This window comes from Xiphophorus hellerii, chromosome 1, assembly GCF_003331165.1.
Source record: "Xiphophorus hellerii strain 12219 chromosome 1, Xiphophorus_hellerii-4.1, whole genome shotgun sequence".
Classification (NCBI taxonomy): domain Eukaryota; kingdom Metazoa; phylum Chordata; class Actinopteri; order Cyprinodontiformes; family Poeciliidae; genus Xiphophorus; species Xiphophorus hellerii.
Window position 1 is genome coordinate 10790881 of NC_045672.1, and position 12793 is coordinate 10803673.

The following is a 12793-nucleotide window of genomic DNA, read 5'->3' on the forward strand; positions in this document are numbered from 1 at the left end:
TAAAGACAAAATTTAAAAAACTTCCTAAATGTATGGGAATCTTTAGCAGACACGGCAAAACAACACATTCAGGAATTTGTTGCAACTTGAACTGCCATCAAATGTGAGTAAGTCGTGTTTATTTTCAGTACTGCACGGAATGTGCTTGAAAAATTTGAAAAGCAGACAAGCGTAGGAAAAAGAGGAGCAAGCTGTTTGTTTTGTGTCGACTCCACACTCGGTACATCTTACGTCAGAGGCACACACACACTAAAAAAAACTCAGAGAATGAAAAAAAAAAAGTAAAAAAAACTTTGGAAGCTTTGCAGAGATAATAGTGAACTATTCATCATGTCATGTTTAAAAGATAACAGGAAAGTCTGGCTCTTTGTGCGACACTGCAGATCTGTACACACAAATACAATCCCTCTTTTTTTTAGCACAAGACACATTAAAACATACTGTACTTGTGACCAATTTTATGGAAACGACTAAGGAAAAACAAAACTGACAACAGCCTAGTAAATGACTTCAGTCTGCTGTAGCAGCTGCTGAACAGTATGTTTCGCTTTGTACTCTCAGGCTGTTGCGCAACCTCGGGTCAGATGTGTGTGAGGGAGGGAGGGAGGGAGAGGCGGCTCTCCTCACTCTCCTTCCTCTCTCCCTCTCTCTCTCTTGGACCATGAAAATACGGCAGTATCCGCCCGCTCAACAGGGGCTAATTGTACAGCATTCCTCTGATCCGGAATCACAAACACAAGCAAAGTACAGTGATAAAACAGAAAATTCGGTTTGATCCCAGGAAGACAAGGAGTCTTATTTGGTTGTTTATGAAATCTGTCCAGGAAAAAGCATCCAAGTCAAAGTACTTTTAAAATTGTTCTATCCCACCAGAAGTTATTGTCATATTAATGGGATTATCTAATCCTTCTTGATGTCAAAGCATTGAAAATTTACACTTAATGCACTATCAACTGCAGCTAAAGGAGCATTTCACATTAAAATGAAGCTATTAATTAATCCCACCTGACTGAAGGTCAATACCTTAACCATCGCATCGTCCTTTAAGACTCACAGTCCTGCTTTGTTTCACGGCCCGTATCAGACGTCTGAGAGCTGAAGTGGGAAGCAAACCATTCGAAGCACGCAAAGTTAACCCCACACAGACCAAACAAAACATTGGCTCATCTGTGTGTTTGAATATTAATATCATTCCTAAACCAACCCGTCTGTGGCGTCATTTCCACCCGAGAGCCTCGGCGATGGAAGACGCTGAACAATTAGGAATTCTGTGGGCAATTACTCAGCATCCATGAATGGAAGCACTCTCAGCCGTGAATGGGCCTTTGTGCAACCCCAGGTGGAGAGTCGGCCAAGCCTGAAAATACAAGTGAACTCTCCCATGAGGTTAGGACGAGAGATCCGCCATGGAGACGGGCCGGCGTGGCCGAAGCATGAGCCTGCGCCGCGCATGGTGAATGTGCGAGTTGGCACACGGCGAAGGACGAGGCGCAAGTTGGGGGAAGCAGTTTGTTTTAGGTCGTGCAGGAGCTTGATGTGCTGTCCTTGGCGGGCACCAACCTCACATTTGTCAGGCTTTTCACCGGTCAGACGGGTATGGATGAGCCTATTGTTGCAGTCTGTTTGCATAAATGATGTGCTTTAAATCCACAAATTCATCAGTGTGTGGTGAGAGCTTACCAACTAGCATGAAGTTTTTATAGCCACAACAACAATAACAAAAAAAAAAAAAATTGTCCTTAGCAGCCTCACCCACAGCATGATGCTGCCACCACCATGTTTCACCATGGGGATGGTGTGTCACAACACCGTAAAAAACAAATTAAATAAAATAAGCCTCCCCTAATTTACGGTAAAATACCTTAGAATTTAACTGTAAATTATATGGTAAGATTCAGAATTTTACCATATTTATATGGTGTAATTCTGGCAACCACAGCTGCTGGTATTTTAGAGACATTTTTATTTTACAGTGAATGTGCATTGTTGGTTTTCTGCTACACGCACAGTGATTTTGCCTGTGTTAACCTTAAATTAATTTTTAATTTTTCATCTGACCAGAGCACAGGATTGACAAAGATTTAAGAAAAATCTAATGTTTTATTGTTATTATTATTTTTTAACCAAGGAAATCAGATTTAAAATCCACCATGAAAACACTTCAAACCAAATTAAAAACTAGAGTTGGCTTTATTAAAGGTTAAATAAATGTAGCAGACTCCCAACAGTATTCTCAACATCAAGTGTTTTTTTTAATAACATATAAGTTTAGGTTATATCATGTAAAGGTTACATGTCCAAGCCAATCATGCATTATCACTTTAAGTTTTAAAGTGATAATGGTCGGTACTGTGTGTAGCAGAGGATTAATATTACTCTCACCACACACAGACCTCTAAATAAAACTAATATTCTGATCCATCTACTACATATGACACAACTTTACTTTCAGTTTACACACACAAAAAAATGTAGAAGGCTCAGCCCAAGTGTGTCATGGAGTTTTAAAGCACATGAATGAATTCTGGAACCTGATTACCCATTGTAAACCATAAAAAGTGTGGACACGCCTGTGGTGCCGTTCATAAAGTCATGTACGCAGAATACAGGTCATAAAATGAGCGGCCCTGTTTTCCTTTTGAAAAAGATTTCATGAAGATCAAGCCAATGAATATTACAATTTACAGCAAACATGTATATTAAACAATATACTATAGTTGTATAACTATTGTTATTAAGTTATGGTATCATACCCGTCGGTATAGGTAATTCAGCATTAATTATTTCTAAGGTAAACTGGATGAAATGAACTTACGTAGTTGGACAAGAGTAAACCAGGAACAGTGCTGGTGGCCACCTATGCTCTGTTTTATTTATGTAGTTTGTTCACTAACCAGGCTAACAGCTATTAGCAATCCAGGCTAATTTCAATGTATTTTTCAGCAAATTGTACTTTGACACTGTGGCATAATATTCGCTGAAGAAAGTTCAATGGTCAGTAAAATACAAATCGCAAGATGTGCAAAAGAACTGCTTACTGCAGCCAGCCATCATTTTACATTCAAGGCAGCCATGTTGGTTTTTGCAATGAGGGTTGGTGACAAAATTGTCAAAATTGTTACATATATATAATTTTTTACTTATAAGGCGCTTTTATTTGTTTTTCTAACTTCAGACATGAAAATTTAAACCTACAAAAATACAATACAATACAAAAAGCGTATTTTAACAAAGTCAGTCAACCAACCAGGCAGTACCAAAGGATAAGAATGTTTCTTCTTCTATATCTAAATCTCAATGCTTTACTGTTTTATAAACTGAGACAGAGCAGCTAGATAGATAGATAGATAGATAGATAGATAGATAGATAGATAGATAGATAGATAGATAGATAGATAGATAGATAGATAGATAGATAGATAGATAGATAGATAGATAGATAGATAGATAGATAGATAGATAGATAGATAGATAGATAGATAGATAGATAGATAGATAGATAGATATTTTTTGGGGGGAAACGTAACTTAAAAACATTTTTGAAAAACTTAATGTATTGGTGTATCAATGAGATAGAGTTTGTGATTGTAACGTGACAAAATATAAAACTGTATCTGAACAGTTTATCTGAATAGTTTTGCACAGCCATATTATATAAGTAAATATATCATTATGGTTTTGCAAACCATTTCGGATCTCTTCAGCGCCCTCTGTCGGGCCCAAAGGGAATTGGTTGCCTTTCAAATCAGTCAGTAATCCAGTAGCGGGACAGCAAGACAGCGGAGAGTCCCTCTGGACAAATCACCTAATCTATGTGGGTTATTAGCGTTTTCGACACATTAAAAAGAGCATAATTTGAACTGCAACTTTATATAAAGGCTCTAAATCCATTAAAAACTATTTTTGAACAGAGGATATTTTCTAAATTAAATTCCCGTGAGCAAAGGGGCTCCCTAAATTCACAGCGTAAACTAGTTCAAGAAGACAACGTGTTCTTTTATATTATACACAAGCCTATGTAATTTACAGTCACCCTTTTTATTCAACTATAAGTCCCAGTTTATCAGCGGTAAAGCACTCGGCAAAAACTTAAAAATCTTACCAGAAATAAATCCCGACTATGTCTCCATGACGTAGACGCGTCCTGATCGGTCCTTGCTTCTCCAGATCGTTCAGAATCAGAAGTGTAGCTGTTGTGGGCCGGAGTCCCATCAGAACCGAGCCATGTGCAACATCCTTCCTCTGTCAACAAGGCAGGGAGGTGAAACCGATTTGGTCAGAGTGACGCAGTTTTTCATAACTCCTTATAAATGGATCCAACACCCTGTGAGCTGGGTGTAGCTCCACCCATTGCTGCCTTAAAGGGGAAAAATCTCCCTGAACATGAAACATTCCACCATTCATAAAAAAAAAAGGAAATAAATAAAAAAAAGAAAAAGAACTCACCAAATACAGCTCAAAATGAAAAACATTTGCTCAGTGGGATTCTTCAAAATGCCATATTTTAAATGGGTTTTCATTTTTTCGTCTTCAAAGAAGCATCTTGCTTCAGACCTAAATCTTTCTGTTTAATTAATGGGACAGAGCAACACAAAGTAGCAGCATATAACTGTGAAGCAGACACAGAAGCTTTATTATTTGTATATTTAATTACAAATAAGAGTTCACAAAAAATGCATTTTTATATACATTTTTGAATAGTTTAAATTATTTTGTAAGACTGTTCATAATGACAGGTGTCGGTCTTCTGGAGTAAAGACGTTAACAGCTCTGCACATCTGGAGAACAACATTTATTCCCAATCTAATTTGTAAAGTGACTCAGTCTGTGTCCGGTTGTTTTCAGAGTGTCTGTGAACATTCATTTTGAATTCTTGCAACAGATTGTCAACTGAATTTGGGGTAGACTTTGACTAGGCCATTCGAGAACATACTTTGAACTAATCGAACATTGTAGCTGTGGCTGTTTGAGTGTATTTTCAGCCTCAAGTCAAGTTTCTTCCTGCCCTGTTTGTAGCTCCATCCACCCTCCCATCAACTGTGACCAGAATTGCAATTTTACCTTTTTTTTTCTTTTTTTTAACACAGTTCAAGATTTTTGTAGATTCTTGCCTTTTAGAAACTGTCCAGCAAACAGAAGGATCATTCGTCAGCTCATTCCCCGCTCTTCCTCCCGACAGCCGGCGATTCTTCAGCAAATGAGCTGTCTACTCACAGAAGAAGGTCAAAGGTTGTGGTCTGAAACCCACTCAGACATCTGAGGAGCCTGATTTTCTTCCTGCCCGCCTCCTCCAGCTTGTCAAACCCCAACCTGTATAACAATTAGACCACAGAGAACAGGCAAAGAGAGGGAGTGTGTTTCAAATCACTCATAATAACATAAAATCCTAAAGAGAAATGGGAACTAGAGCGTGTCGCGCTGCAGGAAGCGGTGGGTTGCAACAAAGGGCTGCAGCTAATTAGAGGCAAGAGTTTCATAAGCATTTCTCCTTGTAGATGTTGCATCTGTCAGAATTCGGCAACAATGTGCGCACAAGTGCCGTAAACGTCAACTCAATGGATAAGAATTTTAACTATTTAAACCTGCAGCTGTTGTAAATGAAGCATTTTTCACGTCTTACTAATGCGCGTGTCACATAAACAAAGCTCTGGTGTGTCACACTTTAGTCGCAGCGACCACTAACAGGTTTATCGGGGCTAAGAGCATTGGGATTCAAAAGAATGTGAAACTCAGACAGAGGACAGGTTGACCGTGACTTTGAAAGCAGCACCAGGCATGTCTGCCTGCAGTCTGTGGTGCTGCTTCTAATTACTATTACATGTTTGTGCACAGCTGGTTCCCCCATAAGAGAATTCCCTGTGTCACCATGTCGGCAGATCCACCTACACAGACATATTTACCACAGAAAACACATGTTAACACCTCCTTCCTTCATCTCCTGTTCCACCTCAAGACATTGTTTATTTTCTGACCAGATGTAAAACTTCTTTCATCCTCTCTTTCTTGCAGGGAAATCCTATCTTATAATTTATGTTATTATATTTTTTTTAAATGTTCATCAATATCTTCGGTCAAACTGGTCCTTAAAAGGGTTGTGGGACAATAATAAGTGCGGTGGTGGGAGGTGCTGCAGATGTGGAAGGTGGGCTTCTTACAGCACTGACAGCTGTGAGAGACGGAGATCTGTGAGAGCAGGAAATGATTTGACCTCTGCCCTGGGAGGTTGGCTCACCCCAACAACGACTCCCACAGCTTTCAGAATCCAGGGTCACCACATGCGCACACGGAGGCCACAGGTCAAAGTGTAAAACATTCAAAATCATCTTTACATGATGACATTTGAGAAATAACTGTGCACATTTTTTAAGGATGAATGCTTTTTTTTAATTTAAGAAGACAAATACGTGCAGAGGAATGCAATAGTATTTATATCCTTTGAATTTTTTTTTTTTTGTGGTCATATTACAACCACCATCCTCAATGTACAGTAGTTTGTTGGGGTTTGATGTGAAGGTTTGTTAAACAAAACAAACAAAAAAAAACATCAGTGAAGAAACAACAACGACATTCGAACACAGCCAACAGGTCAGGGAGAACGTTTTGGAGGTCTCAAACACACCAAGACCAGACTATCTACTTTCTACTGGCGGGACGAGGAGGGCATCACTTGGAGAAGCAGCCAAGTAACTGCTCTGGAGGATCTGCTGAAACCTAGTAGTTCAGCTGTGAGAACAGAACAGGACAGCTATTAGCTGGGACTTTCGAGTTGTACTTTGCCAGAAGACAACCACTGTTGCACGAAACTCCTCCTTGGAGTTTGGCCAAAGTCATATAGGGGAAAGAAAGTGCTCTAGTCAGTGGAAACCAGCAGAAAACCTCAAACACATTGAGGTGACAAAATGTGTTTGAGAAGCTTTGGGGCTCCAATGGGAAAAAAAACGGAGCAGTTTCATCACTATGTCACACCGAGGTCACAGGTCCAACCACGCATCTCATTGCTCAACATGAAATTAGTCAAATTTATAAAACTATGAGTCTTCCTTTGAGCAAACACATCATCTGGGACAGTGGGTGATTGCCTACCCAGATTTCCAAACAGCATGTGGTGAATGCATTGTGCAGGTTTATGATTTACATTGCATACACAGGTTTAGGTCCTCAGTCATTATATGACCTTATATGGGCGTACTTAGAGTGCTATTGCAATAGAGCAGCGATGATCGGAGGATTTAATTTGATGCTTCTCCAACACTTTAAGGGGTGCTTTGATCCAGCTCCATATTTGGAGTGTCTGTTGCCCTGAGGATTTATTTATACCAATGGTTCGAAGTCTGAAGCTTTGTTTGGTCCAGATCAACAAATCAACTTTCCAGTTTCTTCCAGGAAAACGCCTTTCTGTGCTGTCCTTCAGCTTCTGTCTGCAGTAAGGAAACGCAAACACAACCGGTCAACTACGACATGAAGGCCTCAGAAACAAGCCAGCATCAGCAATGCCAACTGATTTTTTTTGTCCTGTGAAACCGCTCTGTTGCACCGAGTCCACCCACGCGCTCTCCTACGCAGGTCACATCAGAACTATTTACTGATTTATGAAATGTCTCTCATTGTACAACACAAATTAGGATAAGGTTAAGTAATTTTTTTGTTTGCTGATTTTGACTTTTTCTTTTCCTCCGGGAGGAATGATGCACACCTTTGTCTTGTTTGTTTAGTTTTACCTAAAGTTGAAATTCACCACGTTTTGCATGGCTGTAAGGATACGTTAGTCTTATCTTGACCACAACTTTCACACTTTAAGTTACAGAATGGGTGTACATAAAAAACAATTTTTTAAAGATGGCTCTGGTCAAAAGGGACATGTTTTCTGAGCTCATAGACATGTCAGAAACTGAAACTTCAATAAAAACTGGTTATGTTTTAAATCATATTAAAATACATTGGACTTTGTTGTTGTAATGTGCAGAAGGTAAAATGAACATCAGAGAGCAGCATGAAAAGATCATCTCATAACCTGAAATTTAAAACTAAAGGCCCAGGAATCCCACTGGGCATCTGAACTCTAATTCCGATAAACAAAACTTGTCCACAGTCCCAGGAAATTGAACTTAGATTGTAATTTGGACTGTCTTGGTCTTTCACCTCTTTTTCTAAGTAAGATGTTGTTTATTTGGCCTTTATGAAGCAAGGCTCATCCAGCTGTGTTTTGAACTTGTTCCTGTCAGAGTACATGGGATGAGACAAAAGTCAATATTTGAAACATTTGCAGTTCTGACATTGTGTCCTGAGAGCAAAGTCTGGTTGAATCAGACCAAGACACGCAAAGTCTACTTTAGGACAGCAGAAACTGGTCATGCACAATAATGTCTTTGTTTGATGTTTATCTACAGCGTGTCTGTGTCATGATTGGTACATGGTATGGTAAAAGCCCACTGATTTCTCTAGAAAAAGGACTGGTCAGCACAGCTCTCAATAACCCAAAGTCTTCAAGCATGAAACAGACAATCTTCCAAACTCCTTCTCCTTTCTTCTCCCACTCCAGCCCTCCTCCTCCCCTTTCCGTCTCTCGCCTCACTTACTCCAGCTCTGCCGCTTCCTGTTGAGTCACAGCCGGAGCCAGACTGTTCCATGTTTTACAGCTTACTGCAGCCCCTCTAATCTTTCCTATTACACTTCCTCGTTCACGGTGCCTCTCTCACACAGAGGAACTGTGACGTCGCGTGGAAATCGCTGCCTGGAAGCAGCCAGAAGAAAAGGAAAATCAGGTCAGAAGGGAAGGGGGTGGGTGGGAGTTGCATCTTCCTGGCAACGGGTACTGTTTCATGAAGCAAACTGTTTGGAAAATTATAGGATAAGATATCTGCAGATAAATCACCACCTCATTCGTCACAACCTGTCATTAGCCTTTGTCATCAATGGGAAAAAATTTAGCTTTAGGCAAAAAAAAAAAAAAAAAAAGAAGAAGACAGGGGAGCAGTGAAAAAAGCAGCAATAATCCAAAAAGCCTGTTCACTGAATTGGAAGACCTTCACTTTCTGCTTGTGTGTATTGGAAGACGTTTCAAAGTAGGAGGAAGTGATGATGTAGTGGGGTTAGAGCTCGTGTTAAACATATTAATGGCCTGCCTGTGTGTGAAGGAGGGCTGAGGGAGGGCAGGGCACAGGGAAACGAAAAGGCTTGGAGGTGGATGGGTTGAGTCACTGAAAAATGCAGCTGCTGACTCAGTTTGCAAACTTGTCTCCTGGACAATATCTTTACCATGGTTGTGTGTAACCTGTTAGCAATGGAAGGGATATTACTCAATTCTTTCAACCAGATCTGTAAAAACCTCAGAGAGAGAGAGAGATCAAATCTCAAATATGAGTCAGAAATGTGGTCCTTTTTGGTTTACTCTGAGATTCCTCGAAATTTCCAGCAAATCACAGTAAATGGAAAAGTAATTCTCCACTTCAAGGCGTGTCTGTTCACATCACTCCTGTAATCCCATTCTGGCAGCAGGTCAAAGTTTTTTTCTGATTCAACCATTTCGTCACATTTCTCTACACACCCTTCTTTCCAAAGTAATCTTATAACTTGGACAATACAATCTTCAACACATTATGATCCCTCCATGAATATAGAGTGCGGGATACAATATGGAGTTAGTCATCCTGCTTGTGTTGCAAAGGTCCAGAAAGGCTGCTGTTGACATTATGATGTTCACAGGGTAATTAAGGACACCTCCCTCCATAATGCAATGTCACGTCCTGATAACAATCTGAGAAGCCATTCAATGGTATCGTGATGTGCAAGAATAACATATATCAGTAGTATAAATCACTCTAGGAGGTTTAAGGGTATATTTGCTCAATAGATTACACGGATTGAAAAATGAAACCAATATAGACTTGGCCCCACACCACCCAATTGAATTACCTTATTATCTTATATTATAATATAATATTATGTTGATTACATGTATAAGGTGCTTAGTCCATTTTGCTTCCTAAAAACATCTCAACTGGAGCTGGACTATCATATTTATTTAATATGCCGTTTACACCAAAGAAAACTTTTAGAACTAACTAACTAACTAACTAACTAACTAACTAACTAACTAACTAACTAACTAACTAACTAACTAACTAACTAACTAACTAACTAACTTTCAATAGGTTCCACAAAAGCAATCAGAGATAAGTTACTAACATGTATTAGGAAGTCAGTCTGTTCAGGATTTAGCACTGCGCTAAATTCATTTAAGACACATTTTTACGTTTTGAAATAGTATTTAAACTTAATACCGTACATTGAGTTGACTAAGCTAGTTAAATTTTAACCAAATGTGACACAAGTCAGCGGTTGACTTACATGGAGGCCCTGTCTCCATCTTATTGCACTGACCTTAACTCAGGCAAGTGAGGTCTGCAGACCTTTACATCCTGGATGAGTCTTTGGTGCTCTCGGAACAATTTCTGTTTGCCACTCCTAGGACGGTTCAATAGTCTCCTGTGTTTCCTCAGTTTGTCAATGTTGTCCCTCACAGTGAGTCATTAAAGCAGAAGAAGTGATAACCTTCGACACTGACTCTGTTTCTCACCTGTTGTTGAATTTCTGTGGATCAGGGCTTAATGACCTATTTTGACCTACTTCATGTTCTTAGACAGACTCCGTCTAAGTGATTTATTGATTCTGTACAGTAATCAGACCTGTGTGGTAAGTTCAAATCAAAAGAGTATTACTCACACATAATTTGACTGGTCTGGACAGCTTATTTCCTTTAATAAATTAATTAAATCAGTGGTTTAACTTATTTTCTCTATGGATGTTGTATCTTTGTCAAATATTAAATTTAGTTTAACTGGAAGAATTTAAGTTTGATTTTATTTTTAAAGGAATAAACTGGAGTGGGGCCTTTGAAAAATTAGATGCAGATTCCCTTGAAATGCAACACAATTACAAGTGATTTCCTTTCTGGAGTTGCTGACTGGGTCATGTTTTCAGATTGTGGAATGTCAAAGGAAAATGACAGGACAAAGGAGCAAAGCACAGCTGGGAATCTGCTGGAAACAGGATATTACTCAATCCCGCATGTCACACAGAAAACAAACTACACACGGTTAGTGAAAATTCACTTTAGAATCAGGTTTTTAATGCTTTATTTACCATGAGAAACTGACAGCTTCCCACTTTGTGCAATTTTTGTGTATCTTGCTTGTAATACCATACAATTGTTAGTAAAGGTATGACTTACAACTAGGAACAAGTATCTGTGGATCAGCTGGTTACAGTCATTTAGATATTACATTTTACATGTAAAATCTTTGCTTTAAAAGTTCTTGCAATGTAATACAACTGAGCTGTGAAATTATATATATAAAAAATGCTGGGCAGTGGTATGAAAGAAGAGTCAGAACAATTCCTACATTAAGTTGAACTAAATCCCTGCCCAGAGGTTTAAGAGGTTTAATCTGAGAAGCTGGAGGTTCTGGGAAATGTGCCAAATTTCTGTGCTGATGTGAACAGACGATGTGTTATAACTTACTTTGAGAATTTAAGTGATACATCTCACCATCTCATGGATAACAGAGTGCTTTACAAAAGTATTCATACATTTGAAATGCTTTGATTTTTAAAAATAGTTTATGGCACATAATTGTGAACCAAGTACAGTTGCAACTCTTTTAGGGTATACCTCGACCAGCTTCGCACATCTAAAAACAAATATTTCTGCCTTTCTTTGCAAAATAGATTTCAATGGAACTCAAGAGTGTTCATTTTGGCATAAATTTCTGATTGAATCGAGATCTGAACTTTGACTGGGTCATTGGAGCACATCAATATTCTTTCATTGAAACCATCCCACTCTTCCCCTGGCTGTGTGATGAGGGTCGTTGATCACGGAGCATCATAATCCCGAGTCTTTGCGGCCTTTAAACAGATTTTGTTGCCAGGATTTGTATTTAGGTTTATCCATCTTCATACCAACTTTTACCCTCTTGACAGTGGCGCAAAAGGTGGCTATGCAGTGTATGCAACGCATAGGGGCGCTGCACTAGAGGGGGCGCAAAAACGATGTGGGGAATTTATTTTTTATATAGTCAGCATTTTATGTACTTAACAGCTGTTTGTGTATGAAATGATCAATAACAGAGGAACAGCACTGATTAGGCGCCCCCCTCCCATACAGGCAGCTTGGGCAGCGGCTGAGGCGCGTTTTGTTTTCTTTTAAATTTGTAGTAATGCCTCGACAACAGGGAGCTAAAGATGGGGCGCAGAAAAACCTCCGGGGCCCAAAACAGAAAACGGAAGAGGGGGAAGGATAAAGATGTTGGAGAGACGAAGAAAAGCTTTTCAAAGTGGTTGAAAGACAGAAGGTAAGAAATGTCCGTGTATCAGCAAGAGAGTTGTAAATATTCAGGTTAGCTTAAGCTAGCCTACAATGATGATGTTCGCATCCACCTCAAAAATATGTAGTTGCGGCCCTGCCTCTTGACCCCTCCTTACTGTAGAAAAGTGTCCCCACAGCATATGGGGAAAAATGTCCAAAAGTCATGAAAACTTTAGCAGACACTGTACATTAAAGGTACTGAATACATAGAAGTTAAAACAGAATACTGGGCGGAAAACAGGTACACCCTTTTAATTTAATCCTACAGTAGAGTGGTTGACTTAATGAGAAGAAATAAGATATGAATCAGAAACCCATTTACAGAGAACAGAATGTCATTAAGCCTTCTGTTCTCTGCTGTGAGCAGATAGGTGTGTTGACTATGCTGCATTAAAGCAGTTTGACTGCATTTCTGTCTCTCTTCTG

General features: G+C 39.3%; 2 long non-coding RNA genes across 2 annotated transcripts; both read right to left on the reverse strand.

Annotated features, from left to right (window-relative positions):
• Positions 1–204: 204 nt before the first annotated feature.
• On the reverse strand, positions 205–12088 carry LOC116725352 (uncharacterized). The gene is made up of 3 exons (XR_004340389.1): positions 11981–12088; positions 9741–9743; positions 205–216 (listed from the first exon to the last, which is right to left on the reverse strand). It is a non-coding gene; the product is annotated as an uncharacterized LOC116725352 (long non-coding RNA).
• On the reverse strand, positions 6387–8754 carry LOC116725357 (uncharacterized). Its single transcript, XR_004340391.1, has 2 exons — positions 8577–8754; positions 6387–7418 (listed from the first exon to the last, which is right to left on the reverse strand). It is a non-coding gene; the product is annotated as an uncharacterized LOC116725357 (long non-coding RNA).
• Positions 12089–12793: the final 705 nt, after the last annotated feature.